Below are 16,684 nucleotides of genomic sequence, written 5' to 3' on the forward strand. Positions count from 1 at the left end.
TGAATTATTCATACCTTTCATATGTTTCTGGAAAATCTTCAGCATTCAAATGAATAAATGGAAGTTTAAAACTCAAAGGAGTACTTCATCCACAAAATGACCAATTGTATGTCAAATACTCACCATGAATTCTTGAAGCAAACTTTTTACGGAATGTCTCCACGCCCCAACACAGAATAAATCCTTGATGAATTTCATTCCTTTATTGAGTTTTAAAAACAGCAAAACTAAACATCGAAAAAAAAGTTCGGAAATTAGTGTTTGGTAGATTATTTCTGTTGGGAATAACATAGCCTCAAAAAGGGGGCACCAATATGTTGGGAATAACATAGCCTGACATGGGTTATCAGCAATATGTTGGGAACGTAAAGGAGTGTGTTTGGGTTATCAGCATCTAAGAAACTAAATTCTTGACATCAATAGAATTATTAATGTCAGTAACAATTATTAATGATTATTAATAATAACGGGGCACCACCCTGCGAACAGGGACCAATAACCAAACGATAAACTAAGTCTCATAATTAGTGTTCACTCACAATGTCAATAGTCTGAGTACTATTACACATTCAGAGTGAAAGTGAAGGTTTAAGTTCGAGCACAGACCACATATACAGCTATTATCACAATACACATGCACAAAGTAATCACAGACAGCTGCTCTTTAAAATATAACAGAGTTTATTACGTTCTAATACTAATGATCTAGTCAACTAATATCTAAACTAACAACAACTATACATTTATGAGCACGCTATCTAAAATCAACAGACGATTGAAAAGGGGGGGAGTGTGTGTGTGTGTGTGTGTGTGTGTGCGTAAGGAGGAGGAGCGAGGGAACAGCTCAGCAACGTATGACGTAGTTGGGACGTGGTGACGTCTCTCATGCGCGAGACTCAAAATGGCGGATAGCCAACAGGAGACCCGGCGTCTAGTGCCGGTAGCCGTTTAGCACGTAGCTACATTAGCTCAAAGGTATATGTGTGTGTGTGTGTGTGGATTAGTAAAAGAGAAGGGAAAGGAACAAAACAAAATGAAATAAAACAAAAAGATTAAGATCCTCTGCGCCGCGCGGGAGTACGGAAGATTGCTCTCTCAGCCAGGGGAGCAAGAACCGCGACTCTTTGTCTCAGCCGGCGGTTCTGACCTCCTGAACTGATGAGAAGCAACTTCGACCTCACTAGGCGGCTAGCTCAACACAGATCACGGTAGCATGAAATACACTAGCCTCTCCACAACCCCAACGATCTCAGCGACCGTTAGTGTCGGCGATTATAAAGCATACACCACGTTATAAAAATGAACAGTACTTTAAGCACACAAACAAGATAAAATAAACACAAATTAACTCTCTCTAACTCTGCCCAGACTCTATTTCGCCTTACGGTACGATGCAATCGTGGTGATTGAGGGGGGTTCTTCTGAGGGGTTCTTCTGAGCTTCGATGGGCACAGGCAGCGCGGCTGCGGGCCGCGGGAGGTGTTCTCTCGGTAGGAGAGAATCGCTGTCGTCTGGATAAGGGATTTTCGCGTCCTTATGGCCAGAGCAAACGAGGCACTTGGTGGAGAGTGGAAGTTCTCTCTCTCTCTCTCTCTCTCTCTGAAGAAGTCTTGCTTCTTCACTTCTGCAGGACTAAAAAGGGATTCGCTTCGTGGATACGAACAAAGATAAAATAGACAGTTTGGTGAATTCGGCCAGCGAATATAAACTGTTAAACCTAGGATTTGGTTGAAAAGGGAAACAACGTTGGTGTACTCCCTAGCTTGACGGAGGTCGAAGGGAAAAAGCATTGAGGTGGGGGTTGCTGGTTGTTTTGTAGAAAGGGTGGCTGAACCACAGGGGTCCTGGGGTGTCCTGGCTCTCGGCCAATTAGATTGCAGCGCTGCTTTCAGGTAACTTCAGGAACACCTAGTTTTTGGGGGGAGGAAACTCACACCTTAATGTGAATTTATTTAGAGTTGGGGGTTTGGTGCTCATCAAACTACAATCAGGATGAAACCTTTGCTTCCAAAAGGGAAGGCCTGACTCTCTTTGTTCCACAGCACATGTCGAAGCCATATAGTCAGATCCCAACATCCCCCATTTGGCCTGAAGAGCGAGGTGCTGGCCACGGTCGTTAGGGCAAACCAAGGACTGACGTGGGCTTCCATGTGGTGTCATACAGTCCATGTAGTTCTGAGAGCACAAAAGGTTAAACAGTCCATGTAGTTTAGGGAAGAAAGGGATGGTTTAACAGTCAGTGTTCATAGTTCATAGTTCATAGAGGCTCAAGATGTCTGGGCAGACGCTAAGGCGGCATCTGGGCAGATGACTAACTAAACTACATTAAACATATACACAAATCATAGGTAAGCAAGGCATTATTTCTAATACACTCAATTGCTATATCATGATCTTGTGATAACCTCTGCACTGTAGCATAGTATGTGAAAAACAAAAACGAAATGAACGCAGAGAAATGAAAACAAACAAAACAAAACGGAAAGGTGGTTAGGTAGGTTAGTGTGATGGTTGTGTCATGGTCTACCTAACTCTAGATTTGGATTTACCTATCACCCCCCTGGGTCTGCTGGGCTGGCCCAACGGACCGGTTCCTGTCCCCTAGAGGTGTGTACCAAAAAACCCTTTTTCATTTTACAGTTTGGTTGTACATAATGGCGAGCTCGCAGCTCTTCCGATTCGAGCAGCGGTAGTTGTCGGGACCCTTTTCGCATGGGTTTCAACTCCGGCTGTCGAATGGTTGGAAGGGCTGGATCTCGTGCTTGCTGGGCGGTCAAATCTGCACTACTATTATTCACCGCGCAAGGTTGTGAAATTGGGGGCCAATTGTTCTGGGGTACCCAGGGTGTCCCCTGTTCCATTGCAGGCTGGTTGACTGGGTGGACTAGAGTCAGGAGCAGGCTCTGGGAGGGGCATTGGCATCGGTTGTCTATGTTCCTGGGTGACGGCGACTTGTCCGTCTGGAACTGGCCCACGGCTGGCAAGGTTTAGTGGCTTCAGGTCGTCCACCGGTGTCCGGAGTGTGGTAAAGCTCTTTACCGCCTCCGTCACATGTTGGTGTCTAAGACTCTTGATCTCTGGGTCTAAACTTGCTCTTACGGAGTGGGTTTGGGACTTAAGATTTCGTTTGAACCTAATTCTCTTTTTAGGGTGAAATGTCTTCTGATGCCATGACTCACGATTTTCTGGATCGAAGCGTTCTATGTCGTTCGCAAGAGACTCAAGCTGATGGATACACAGACCCTGCGCGCGGAGAGGGCCTGGATCATCAGAGTGGTCTGAATTAGCATAGTCGTTTAAGACGACACAGCGGTGAGGACAACTAACCTCTCGACGTGTGGGGGAGGGGCTCCGTTTGAGGTGCATGCATGGACTACACAGGACGTTTTGTTCACCTGTGGATGTGGGTTTGGAACCACTAATGCCACTCGGGGCCTGGGAGTAGCCCCCCCTCCTCCTGTCAAAATGCAAAGTGGGGAGTGAGACACCTGGATCAAGCACGCGAGCAGACTTGGGTGCTCGGTCGCTGTCCCTGGTGGTGTGGTGAAGAACTACACCACTAGACGCTGCTAAGCTCCTAGCAGTGGTCTTCAAGGTGACTGTAGTGGCTTGTCCACTCAGTCGAGGCTCATCAAGCCTTTGGGGCACGGCTTGTTTGACTACGTCAGGGAGGAGGCCTATCATGGGGTCGGGGATTGCAACAGCAATACTTACCTGACCCCCCTGAGGTTCTTCATACCAGATCTTAGTGCTTCTCTGAGCAGCCTGGAGTTGTGCACTCAGGGTGTTACTCTCTAAAACTTTAGAGGCTTTCGCTTTGGGGACCATGATGAGCTTAATAGCTCTTCTACAGCTGGTCCAGCTCTGTTCGAGCGACCCGGGCTTCTTGTGGCAGGGCAGTTGTGTCCTGCTGCACAACATGGTAGCGAGTGAGAGGGCCAGCAACTGCATCCTGTAATGCAGGGTTGTCCGACTTCTGTTGAGCTTCATGCTCCTAACCTGGGCTTCTGGTTGCACGTTTTACTTTTAGTAAGTGGCGACACCCAGTGGTGTTATTTACTTAATGTGAGCAACAGACTGTTACGGTTATTAACGGGTGCACAGTGAACTGCCTAGTCTGTGATTTACAAGTTTGACTGCTATATGCTAATTGCTGTTTTGAGGTATACAGTGAAATGCTTAGTTCTGTGACTTACAATTTCTACCGCTCTACTGCTTTGCAATTGGAATGCTACTGAAATGGGCTTAGCACTTCTGGCTGGTGACAGCTGTGTGTTGGATTTATGATTTATGAGGACAAAATGAGTTTGTGTTACAATTAAATGATCAAATTTACCACAACAGCTGAGTGTTTGCTTAGGAAATTAAACGAGTAATTTAACTTACAAAATCAAAAGGGGGAACGGAAAAAAGGAAACAATTTATTTTGAAAAAAATAATTTTAGAAAAATAAAATTTTGGAAAATTTAAATTATTCAAAAATGATCAAAGTCAATTCTGGACTAATGTACATAAACACTGTGATAAAGCTGGTATAACATAGCCTCACACGGGGCACCATTATGTGAATTTCTTCAGAGCTGGGGGTTTGGTGCTCATCAAACTACAATCAGGATGAAACCTTTGCTTGCAAAAGGGAAGGCCTGACTCTCTTTGTTCCACAGCACATGTCGAAGCCATATAGTCAGATCCCAACATTTCTCTGTTGTAACAATGCTTCTTGGCAATAAATCTTATACCGTTGGAAAGCCTGCTTATTTACCTTTCAAACGTTGCCCCATTTGTAAGGATCATTCATTTGTGGGATGAGCAGCAGAGCTGAGTATGTGGGTTGCGCCCATGAAAAATTGCCAAATCTTCTCTGCCAAACAGCGTATTCTGCTGTTGCTATTGACTCTTGTTTGGTGTTGTTTGGTGGATTGGATGATTGAAGTCTATCAGTAACAAGGAAGAAACAAGACATAATGGCAATTTTACAATGTATTCATTTAACAAACAGGAACCTCAGTAGCGTGTGGAAGAACCATACACAGCCACAACAGCCTGGCACCTCCTCCTCATGCTGGTCACCAGCCTGCTCACACACTGCTGTGGGATGGCATTCCACTCCTCAAGCAGGATTTGTCGCAAGTCAGCCAACGTGGTTGTGTTGGTCACTCTAGCACGAACAGCACGCCCAAGCTGATCCCACAAGTGTTCAATTGGGTTGAGGTCAGGACCATTCCATCCTCTCTACTCCCAAATTCTGGAGGTAGTCTCTGATAAACCCCGCTCTGTGGGGGCGAGCGTTGTCATCTTGGAGGATGGAGTTCGGTCCCAGACTGTGGAGAAATGGGATTGCCACTGGTTGCAGAATCTCATCTCGATATCTCTCTGCATTGAGATTGCCTCCAATGAAGACAAGCCTCGTTTTTCCAGTGATGGAGATGCCGCCCCACACCATCACACTGCCACACCAAAAGGTGTTACTCTATCGGTGCAGCAATTAGCATAGCGTTCTCCCCGTCTTCTCCATACTTTGACCCTACGATCCAACTTCCTTAGGCAGAATCTGGACTCATCGCTGAATATAACATTCCTCCACATGTTCAGGCAGAGAAGATTTGGCAAATTTTTCATGGGCGCAACCCACATACTCAGCTGTGCTGCTCATCCCAGAAATGCATGATCCTTAGAATGGGGCACCATTTAAAAGGTAAATAAACAGGCTTTCCAACGGTGTACAATTTATTGCCAAGAAGCATTGTTACAACAGAGAAATAATCTACCAAACACTAATTTCCGAACTTTTTGTTCGATGTTTATATAAATACATTTGTTGTCAAACTCTCACACAACTGGTTCAGTATAATCCAAGTCTAGTTTATTCAGCTGTATGCTCAGTACTTCCCAAACACATGTATTTCCACCAAAATCCTACTGTTAAAACACTTGTGTTATGAGTCCGTGTGAGTCCGGATACCTAGTGCGAAAATGCATATATTAAGCATGCAACTGTATAAACCAGACTTGTGTGAGAGTGTGTCAACAGATTTTTTTACATATCTGTACTGTTTTTAAACCTGGATCCCATTTGCGTGTATTCATCAAGGATTCTTTTCAGGATTTACCGCTCATCATGGAGGCATGCAAGAGTACAAACTTATCTTCAGGAATTCAGGTGCGTTCAAGTGAGTATCATGGCAGCGTGAGTATCGTGAGAACCGAGCAACGGAGATGAGATTGAACATGGCGACGCCCCATCTCCAGCTGTATGCAGCCAGATGAGCCCAGAGGAAACCATATTAAACAAAACCAAAACCACAGGACATCTTTTTTCCTTCTTTCTTTCTCTCTCCAGCACGTTTTATGCAGAACGGATTATTCTCACAGTGCAGGATTTATCCGACTTGGAAGCATTCAGTGATCATTACTACTACTACTCCCAACAGGACACTATGGACTCCAACAGCAGCAGTTCATTCACCAACTCCGCCAAAAGAAAGAAACAGGACTCATCCACGGACACAGAGGATTTAATAACAACCGATATGGAGGTTAGTGTTCTCTCCAGCATAAATAAAAACCTTGACATCCTCCTTTCACTTCGTGAAGAAATAAAAGACCTTAAGTCTAGCCTGGAATTTGCCCACAATCACATCATATCCATCAAAAGAGTAAACAACTCGCCACAATCATCCGTAACAAATGGAAAACTTCACCAGAGAAAACAAAGTCATGGAAGAAACTATCTTGGACCTGCAGACTAGAAGCATGCAAGATCATCTCATTTTCTCCGGCATTCCTGAAACTTCACCCGATAACCCATTTAAAGATCAAAGAATGAAACTCTCAGCAGACACAAAAGCAAACATAACCTTCCATCGACTTCACCGCATCGGTACACCATCGTTGCAAAGTTTGAACATTTTCAAAGAAATAACTGATCAAAGGCAAAGGAGAGAAACTAAAAGGAACTAATTTCAGCCTGAACAACGCAAAATAAATGAACGCTGCTAAGTACTGTAATGGATCCTGAAAGAGCAGCGGGAAAAATAACAAGCGAGCTTACCTGGTGCTGGGCAAACTTTAGATTGACAGACAACTCCTCTGAAACACAAAGGGAACCCAATGGCTCCTCTAAACATACCATAAATATCAGAACGATCAATATTTCCTCTCACCGCTTCTCCTTTTTTTCTGCTTATTTTGAATGAGTCTCCTCTCGTTCTCTCTTCTATGTCAATGTACAGCAGCAGACAAAGTGGTGTCTATTTTATTAAACAAAAGAATCCCTCTAACTCACCACTCAACAATCCTCAACCTGGACCGACCCAAATTATATAAACAAGAATTAGACATCATTGACATTTGATGAACTCCACAAATCTCTTCTACAGATGCCAAATAATAGATCACCTGGACCAGACAGCTTCACTCCTGAATTCTATAAGCACTTATTTTACTATTTTACTATTATTTCACAGACTAACATCAGAAATACAAAGTACGTCCTAAATTCTCTCGCACATGACATCTGTTATATCAGTTCTACTTAAACCAAATAAAGATCTAACTCAACTTTCTAGCTACCACCCTCTGTCAATAATAAACACAAAAGCTACAAAAGCTCTAGCCATCACATTAGAAACTGTCATTTCAACCTAATACACCCAGACAGGTTTCATTAAGAAAAGACATGCTTCAGATAATGTAAGAAGACTATTAAATCATATAAACCTCACACAACAAACAAGACAATAATTGTATCATTAGATGCAGAAAACCATTCAATCATTCAAGTAACTGGACTTTTTTATTTGGGGCGTCATTCATCCAATGGATAAGGACACTATACACCTCACCCAGAGCCCCAGTCACCACAAATAGAATCACATCTGCGAGTTTCACACTTCAAAGTGGCACCAGGCAAGGACGCCCTCTCTCCTTCATTACAATGCCATTAAAGGAGTTCATACTACAAAACTCCAACACAAAATGAAACTCTATGCAGATGATATTTTATTTAGGGGGGGGCTCTCGATTTTACGGCGAAAGCTTAGCGTACAGCGTGTCGTACAATGCACTTATCAGGAACGAATATAATGGATGTTTTACACATATTGTACACCTGGTTAAACAGCAACGCCTGGGCTATAAGATCATGTAAGCCATTTTTACATGCTCCAAACACAACTTAAACAATTCAAATAACCAACTATAAAATGACCAAAATATCATATTCATATTTCGCCATGAGTGAGCCGACTCCGCACTCCGGTAGGAGCTGCCGAGAGAAAGCTACATGCTAACAAAGGAAATTGAGATGCCAGAAAGCAAGCCAATTCTACACAGATTCCGGAGATATCTTCAATATTTCTCTCCGTGAAACCATTACCAAGACACACAAACACCATTAGTGATAAAACAAGTGAAATATAGTTATATAGTATAGAAAATTAAAATGGAACAGATGGTTCCAAAATGACCATTTTGGTGACCTCGCCTGACCTCTCTGTACTAAAACCTCTCTAATTTTGTCCTGCTTCACTTTATCAAAGTCAAACTGTTCAGACTGTTCACATATTGTGCTATGATTTGGGAGAGGTTTTAGACTTGCAGCTGCATCATTCCAAAGAAATAATAACAATAAAAGTGCTTTTTTATTAGGCGAACCTGAAACTTTTCAATTTGTGCTGTGTGCCATCTTCATTTACTCTTAACCAGTAACATATATACTTATATTTACACATCTGAACAAATCTCACAAGTGTTCCCTTTATTATAACACCAAATAACAACAACATTTTTCAAATACACCTTGTGGTTGCAGAGATATACTCTTTTTAGTATGGGTATGCAATTTTCGAGCAGAGGCCTAAAAATAGGGTTAGGGTTCAACAGGTTTTAACTACTTCTTTTCAATGCTGCCTATCATGCCAACAGATAAATGAACAAGGCAAATCCCTAGACGGACTAGACGCTCCAAACTTCCTCTTCTACTACCTGACAAATCAAATACAATACCTTGCTAAATGGATTCGTCCATACAACCACAATACCCCATGGATAGACCCGGGAAAAGCTTTATTGCAATAACATCTCACTTGCCGATTTACGTTTCCTCAACCCAACCATCAAACAACATCCCTGCTTTAAAAAGACTTCAATCTCCACAACTCCGACACTGTGTAAATACATTCCTATTTGACACAACCCCAACTTCCTACTCCAAAGCAACCCTCTTCACGACCACACATGGGCACAAACAGGTATCACACACTTTCACCATATTTTCAACAACAACCAGTTTATTGACTTCAAAGATCTTGTCTTTGGAATACCTAAAAGTCAACATTATTTATAACCCAATTCAACCTCCCAAAATAATGAATGATTTAATCCAATTAACACATTTAAATTAATTAACTTAACTTAAACTCTACAGACAGCTACCAACCTCTGATAATTCTTTAACAATCCCCCATGACAGGAAAAGGAAGCGGTGGAGCGACAGTATGAACGCAACAACAATCCACCTCTGAAGGACACGTTCCTGCTACAGACAGTCGAGAAGGAAGTCACATCCATGATTAAACCACGGGACTAGAGGTCACCTTATGTCTTGATGGGAAGAGAATACTTCAGCCAAACTGCAATTCCGACATTATACCAACAACTCCGACGTACAGACGCCCACTTTTCTACAGCAACAGACCTGTGGTCAGTTTATAGTGCTTATACAACCACCTTTAAATATTTGCTTTTGAAAAAAAAAACTGTATATATATATATATAAAGCCACATTGAATTGAAATCTTGGCATATCCAACTTAGTTACTTTTAAGTTTTAGTTTTTTAAATTGTTACCATTCTGCAACTGTTTTCTACATTCTGATTTCTCCATATATTGTATAATTTTGTGGGGCTGGGCAAACCCTATATTTTGTACATGATGAGATTAAAATGTTTTAATATTCTATTTACTCCTGGAACAAGCCACCATACAGTATATAAAAAGCCCAGTCATGCAAAAATAAAAAATACTGTGATATACCATGAACCCCCCAGATATTTGAAAAACACAGTGATAGTGATTTTTGGTCATACCCCCCAGCACTACTAGTGATCTGATTCTAATTCTGTTTTCTTTCTTCTGAACGCTGTGTGACATCACAGACTCAGATTTTTGCCTATTCCCGTCCTGGTTGGTTTGCCCAAGGTCTTTCACTGCTTCTCTGGGTTTTGATCAGTGGCGGCTGGTGGAAAATGTTCTCGTTAGGGCCATCCTATCAATTTCAGCAAACAAAAAAAATTAAAGTATCAAACACGCATTACTACTTTGCAGTTAAATATTTAACATTTATTCCAACACGAAAAAAAGCAGTAAATAACACTTATATAATATAATATAACATGTTTATTTATTGAGATGCCCCTATGGACCTTGTTATAGGAGGTAAAGATCAGGAGAAGTAAACATGAAGTGTAATTATGAATACTGATGTTAAATTAAGCTATGATGAGTTTTCACTGTTAATTTACCATCTCAATTAAATGTTGATGCCTCCATGACCAAGTTAAGCAGATGAGACTGAGGACAACTATGTAGAAGAAAAGATGTTCACTTTGCCTAATATGTAGCTTGACAGAGTTCTCCATGTGTGTCCTGGTGTTCTCATGTTTCCTTACTTCCTCATCCCTCACTCCTGTAACTGTCCGTGCTGGATCCGTCCCCGTTGTTTTAAAATGCTAAATAAGTTATTAGCATGACATCATCCAGCTAGCCAAACCTGTCTGGTGTACAGCTAGTACAGAAGCTTCGCATGGACTGCTTCCCTTTCCCGCTAGTCTGCTGTCTGATTGTGAGGTCAGGCTGATCTGAGATCAGCTCTTTGGCCTGCAGAATCTCCGCCAAAGTTCTCCTCTCAAACGAGACTTGGAGGAGTAGTGCTCGCCTGTAGAGCTAGCAGCTAGGGGGGCTAAATCTTTTTGGCCGCACACTGAATCTATTTGAGGGCGCTGATTGGCTAAATTGTATGTCACTCATTTATATCTTTAATCAGCAATTGGCTAAACTGCTTCATAGACCCGCCTCTTTTGGGCCAAAACGATTTGGCCCCCCTAGCTGCGCGTTCTGAGACCTGTCGTGCACACAGGCGGAGAGCATGAGCAGACGAGCACACAGGCGGAGGACGAGCAGGAAAAGCATATATTTTGCGCAGATATCATATTTTACACATATTACTGGGTACATTCCATAGTTCAAAAACACAAATATTGACAATTTGTATAATTTATGATTATTATAATTTTTTATTTTTTTTTGTGTGGCTCAAGGCGGGGCCAGGCCCCATGGCCCTCTATTGACCAGCCGCCACTGGTTTTGATTCTACTTGCTTGGATTAAACCTTTTGGGATTTGGACTTAACCTGTGCGCTTTGAGTTGTGCTTGTGGGTTCTCACCTGTTCTGCATACAGAGAGCGTTGTATCTCTGGTGTCAGCAGCATGAGATAGTGTGGTGGACCAGGAGCAGTGTTAGCTCCCATGTTATTGTCTCAATCCTCTCCTCCATAGAAGTTCACCTTAATGTTTCCACATTGTAGCAGCTAACTTTGTTACTTTGTATCTGTAACCTGTGACCCCATTGCTAAGCAACCATGACAACACATTAGGTTTTTTTCTTGGACACAGTGATGCTAAAAGTGTAAAGGAATTAGAGGTATATGTGTATGATATCCTACGAAGCTATCCTAACCCTATGAACCAATCAGATTCCTTGATTTGAGCTACCCGTTTCACAAATAGCAGTTACCTTCACACACACACACACACAGAGCTTAAGGTGCGTTCACAGTAAACGCTGCGTTAATAGCGTCATTTGCGCCGCGTTACCCGCGGGGGACCATTTGTGGTCATTCGCGTGAATCACGGCATTCGCGCTAGATGCACCGGAGAGGGGGCGTGGCTTATCGCCCTGGAGGCAGTTATTAACTTAAATAGCAGCTCCATCAACACTCAAAATAACGTCATTTCGGCGTAAATACGTCAGCGTCTTTTTCATTGTTTGTACCATATGGTTTATACACAAACATTTATACACATAGTTTGGTCCGGTCTCTATTGATATGAGGTATCGTAGAGCTCTGGGTGAACACAGACGGCTACAGTATTTGTTTCCTGATTCAACAACGGCAGGACGTCAGTGATGACAGGGGGAGCATCTCAACGCTGATAGGTTATCGCACCACAGCGTCACGCGTTTTTTTGCCCGAGTTGAAAAATTTCAACTCATGCGTTTCGCGCAAATCGCGCCGCGCCAAACGCGTCACTCCAGTCTCATCGCGTCTGTACATAGACTTTGTGTGTAATTTACTCGTGCGAATAATTCGCGCCGCGTTTGGTGTGAACGCACCTTTAGAAATTTACAATTTTTTTCAAGTCTTGCTTACTTATTCATACTTAATTATAAAAAGTTCTTAAATTCACAGCGTTTGCTGTTTCAAGTTGTGAAAGCAGATACATACACTTCAAATTTTTCATACAATATGGGCATTATTCAACTTTAAAAGGTAGCAATATAGTTTAGTGTCAGCTTTTCAACATCCAGCGTCATCAAAAATAGCCTACTTTACTTCGCGATTGATGTTCTCTTTTAATGTCTTTTTAGGAGAATATTATAGTACCTGTAACTGAAAAATGTAGATATTTTTTTAATCCAAAATACATGCAGAGGAGGTGGAAATACTTTTTCTGCCCTAAATAGTATCTGCAAGTCTTCCCTTCCGCCCATCCACTGCCAAAAACGTTGGCCTGACAGCACTCACAGCATCACTGGCAGCTGCTGCTGTGAGTGCAAAGTAATATTTGAAAGAAACTCTGATGAGCTGTCGATATTTGTATCAATTAAGATCTTCTCTGATCTGGATGGTGGCAGCTGGATAATAAGAGGACAATTTGGAGAGATTTTAGTCAGAGAATCAAGCTGAAACTAACTAAGGGATTAGTTTCAGCGTTTGGTGCGTTCACACCAAACGCGGTGCGAATTATTCGCGCAAGAAGATTAAATACAAAATCTATGCACGGACGCGATGAGACTAGAGTGACGCGAATTTGCGATGGCGCGGCGCAAATTCGCACAAAGTTGAACGAATTTGCGCGAAATCGCGTCAAACGCCCAAACGCCCCAAACGCGTGAGTTGAAATGTTTCAACTTCGGCGAAAAAATGCCGTGATGCTGCGGCGCGATATCCTATCAGCGTTGAGATGCTCCTCCTGTCATCACTGACGTCCTGCCGTTGTTGAATCAGGAAATAAATACTGTAGCCGTCTGTGTTCACCCAGAGCTCTATGATACCTCATATCAATAGAGACCAAACTATGTGTATAAATGTGTATGTAAACCATATGGTACAAACTATGACGTTATGTTGAGTGTTGATGGAGCTGCTACAATGTTAGCATAGCCTAGCACCGATCGATCAGAGCTTCATTGAGAAAACAAGTATTTTAAAAGTTATTTGCTTGTCGTCTTGCGGAGAGAACTAACAAAACATGAATTCAGACTTTTTACAAATCTGCATCATTATGTAGTTATTTTGGAGTCCCTTTTTGTCGGTTTATTGCAGTTAAATCAGAGCCAAATCTATTTATTTTGTGTTCATACAGCTGTAGTAAACAGCCGACGTGTGGCTTGCTAGACGCAGTGAATAATTTGCGCCGCGTTAATCGTGTCATGGTGTGAACATGGCATAAGGCAGCAGTGAGAGCATGAGAAATATAATATAGGTAAATGTTTTCACAGTTGAAGGACAAAGAATACCTTGCAGTGACTGTGGATCAGTTTGTTGTTCGGCTTATGGAGGTAATTTATGGAAAACTGAGAGAGTAATGGCGATGAAGCAGAGGAAGAGGACTGAAAGAATGATAGAGTGCAGCAGATAGGAGCAGATGGCTTCAGACACACAGCAGCCAAGAGGAAATGAAGGACACAGCAAGAGGACGGGGGACAGGAGGAGGGACAGGAGGAGGGACAGGAGGAGAGAGAGGAGGAGAGAAAAAAGAAGACCCTGAGAACGAGAGAGGAAAAGAAAAGGATCTCCAGAGAGGGAATGTGCGCAGACTCCTCCGCCCAGACTCTCACCTGCCAACAGTCAATTGAAAACAACTCTGCACATAATCCCTGGGAACTAAAAATACCCAGCGCTTTGAAGGCCTCTCAGTGGCCACAACACATCCATGCTCCTTCTGCTCTGTGAGGGGATTATTTAGGCATGAGATAAACAGAAGCAATGGTACAGATTCACATTTACATTGACCCTGTGCACATATGGATGGAAGAATATCGTATATACATATACAATATTGAAATAAGATTACTGTACATCTCATGTGACAGGTATTTATAACAACAACAACAACACACACACAAACACACACACTGTGGTGAGTGGCAGCAGAGCAGACAAACATTGCGTCATCACTCAGTGAAAGACAGACACCTCTGTGACCAGAGCTCCAGCCGGCTCGGCTCCACCAACCTGTTGCGTAACTCCAGGCTGAAGCATCCAGCATGGGAGCCTGTTCAGACTCTCATCTTACACAGGACTTGTGCCGTTGCTGTAAACAATAGAGAAAGAGCTGGAGGAGCTGTTACGCAATGCTGCTGGCCACAGCGGCTGAGCGCTGCAGAAGGCAGCGGCGTCCAGCTCTTGCGTAAGTGAACAGAGAGCGGGCTCTCAACAACAACCAGCGGTGAGCTCCGTCTCTCAGCTCACGGACGCTTCAGTCATCACAGCTGAACGCTGGCGCTTTACACAAATGAGAGATGTTGGGACCGTGCAGTCTGTTTACAGCAATGCAGCAATAACAGCAAGACCGCCTGAAAAGTACCATCCATCATGGAGAGAAAGTGTCTCATTCTGCTGATCTCACAGCAGCTTCCTTTAACTTCAAAACCTTCTCAATTTGTACACTGGGCCTGTGTGTTTGTATGTATTTGTATATGTAAATTGATGTATTGTTATGTAAAGCACTCTGAACTGCTTTGGTATGATGTGGTGCCAGTGGACTGAATGATAGACCAGATCTTCCTTCCTTCCCTCCATCCAGCACCTCAACCACTCAAAGCTCTTTAACTCTACATGTCATCATTCACCCATTCACACCCATTCATACACTGATGGCAGGGGCTACCATGCAAGGTGCCACCTGCCCATCAGCCTACAGGAGCAGTGTGGTGTTAAGTGTCTTGCCCAAAGAGCGATATGACTTCACAGACCAATGTCCCGTCACAATAGTAGCAGACTGTCACTCATTTACATTCTGATGTGGAGTTTCCACATTAAAGCCACTGAAATGTCACATACCAGTTGTGTTTCCTGTAAGATCAGTTGAGTGCACTAGAATGACCACGCTGGTATGATCATGCGCATCAAGCCATTAAATCAAACAGTTTTCTTATTTTAGAGACAATATTAACATATCCAGATATATCGTATATCACGATATAGCTTAAACATATTGAGATCCAATACTCAGGTTGCCAAAGCAGTCCACACTTTCAGGCCCATGCCATGAACTCTCTCTCCACATGAATGGAGCCATGCCTTCCAGTCGCTCTGCTTCCTATTACAAAAGTGACACATTCTTCCTGCAGAATCTTTAAGTCTGATTAGAGGCACATCTGAAACTTGTGCCAGACAACACTTTCTGTCCTGCACCCCTCTGCAATTTATACACCACAGGAATGCCTCTCCATACTGCTGGTACCTGGAAGACAACAGCTCACTCTGCTTCCAGATGATCAGCTCTGTTCACTGCTGGAGCAGATCTATTGTTTCACTTCCCCTCATTGGCTTTAGTTCATGATATTCATAGTTCATCTCTGGTTCATGCTGCAGACTGAAGTGGTAGAAATCCCTTTTACTTTTGTTTTTTCCAACACAAATGCTGGTAAAAAAGCAGGTTCAAAGTGTCTTGTGTGGTGAATTGTTACCTGATGGGGAGCTAATTACTGCCTTTGAATTCAGCTCACTAAATAAAAGCAGAGAGCAACATGTGGTTTGTAAATAAGTATGTTCACTCCCTGTAACTTTCTCTGAACGCCGTTTGAAACAGGATATTTACGGCCATGGGCACACCATCTGATGCAGGACTTGTGTGTCTCTCTGTGTGTGTGTTGGTGTGTGTTTCCAGGGCACTTCCAAAGAAAACAGCAGTGTAAATCAAATGCCAGCTATCATTACAGACAAACATTGGCTGAGAAAAAGCAGGTTTTCTCAGGGGAGCAGTGGGAGTGTGTGGGGCCATGCTGAGCATCAAGACACTTCACACTGTTACACACCAGGAACAACACAACTCTCTGCTCTGACATCAACCTCTCAGTGTGTGCGTGTGATGAAGTGTACAATATCTGCTGTAGTATGAAGCACACTTTGAGCAAAACATGCCGCCCAACACAAGCTGCACAAACCAAAGACTTCATGTCACTGTCAATGTGCAGAAACAATGAGAAGCATTCCATCCTATTTCCCTATGATTCTGTTAATATGCAGCTAATGTTATCTAGAAGGTTAATGAACAAACAGTGTGTGAAAGATGTTTACTTCCAATGTGTTGCACTTGTTGAGGCCCTCTACACATGATCGACGGCAGAGCACAGTGCAGAGGCAACAGGTTGACATCATGCAGCAGGTAGCAGGA

General features: G+C 42.9%; 1 protein-coding gene across 1 annotated transcript in view; it reads right to left on the minus strand.

Annotated features, from left to right (window-relative positions):
* The window catches only part of tgfb2 (transforming growth factor, beta 2), an 80,983-nt gene that overhangs the window by 57,584 nt on the left and 6,715 nt on the right, over positions 1-16,684 (minus strand). The window lies entirely within an intron of this gene.

Source organism: Anarhichas minor, unplaced genomic scaffold, assembly GCF_050575085.1.
Source record: "Anarhichas minor isolate MPS153535 unplaced genomic scaffold, ASM5057508v1 ptg000032l, whole genome shotgun sequence".
Classification (NCBI taxonomy): domain Eukaryota; kingdom Metazoa; phylum Chordata; class Actinopteri; order Perciformes; family Anarhichadidae; genus Anarhichas; species Anarhichas minor.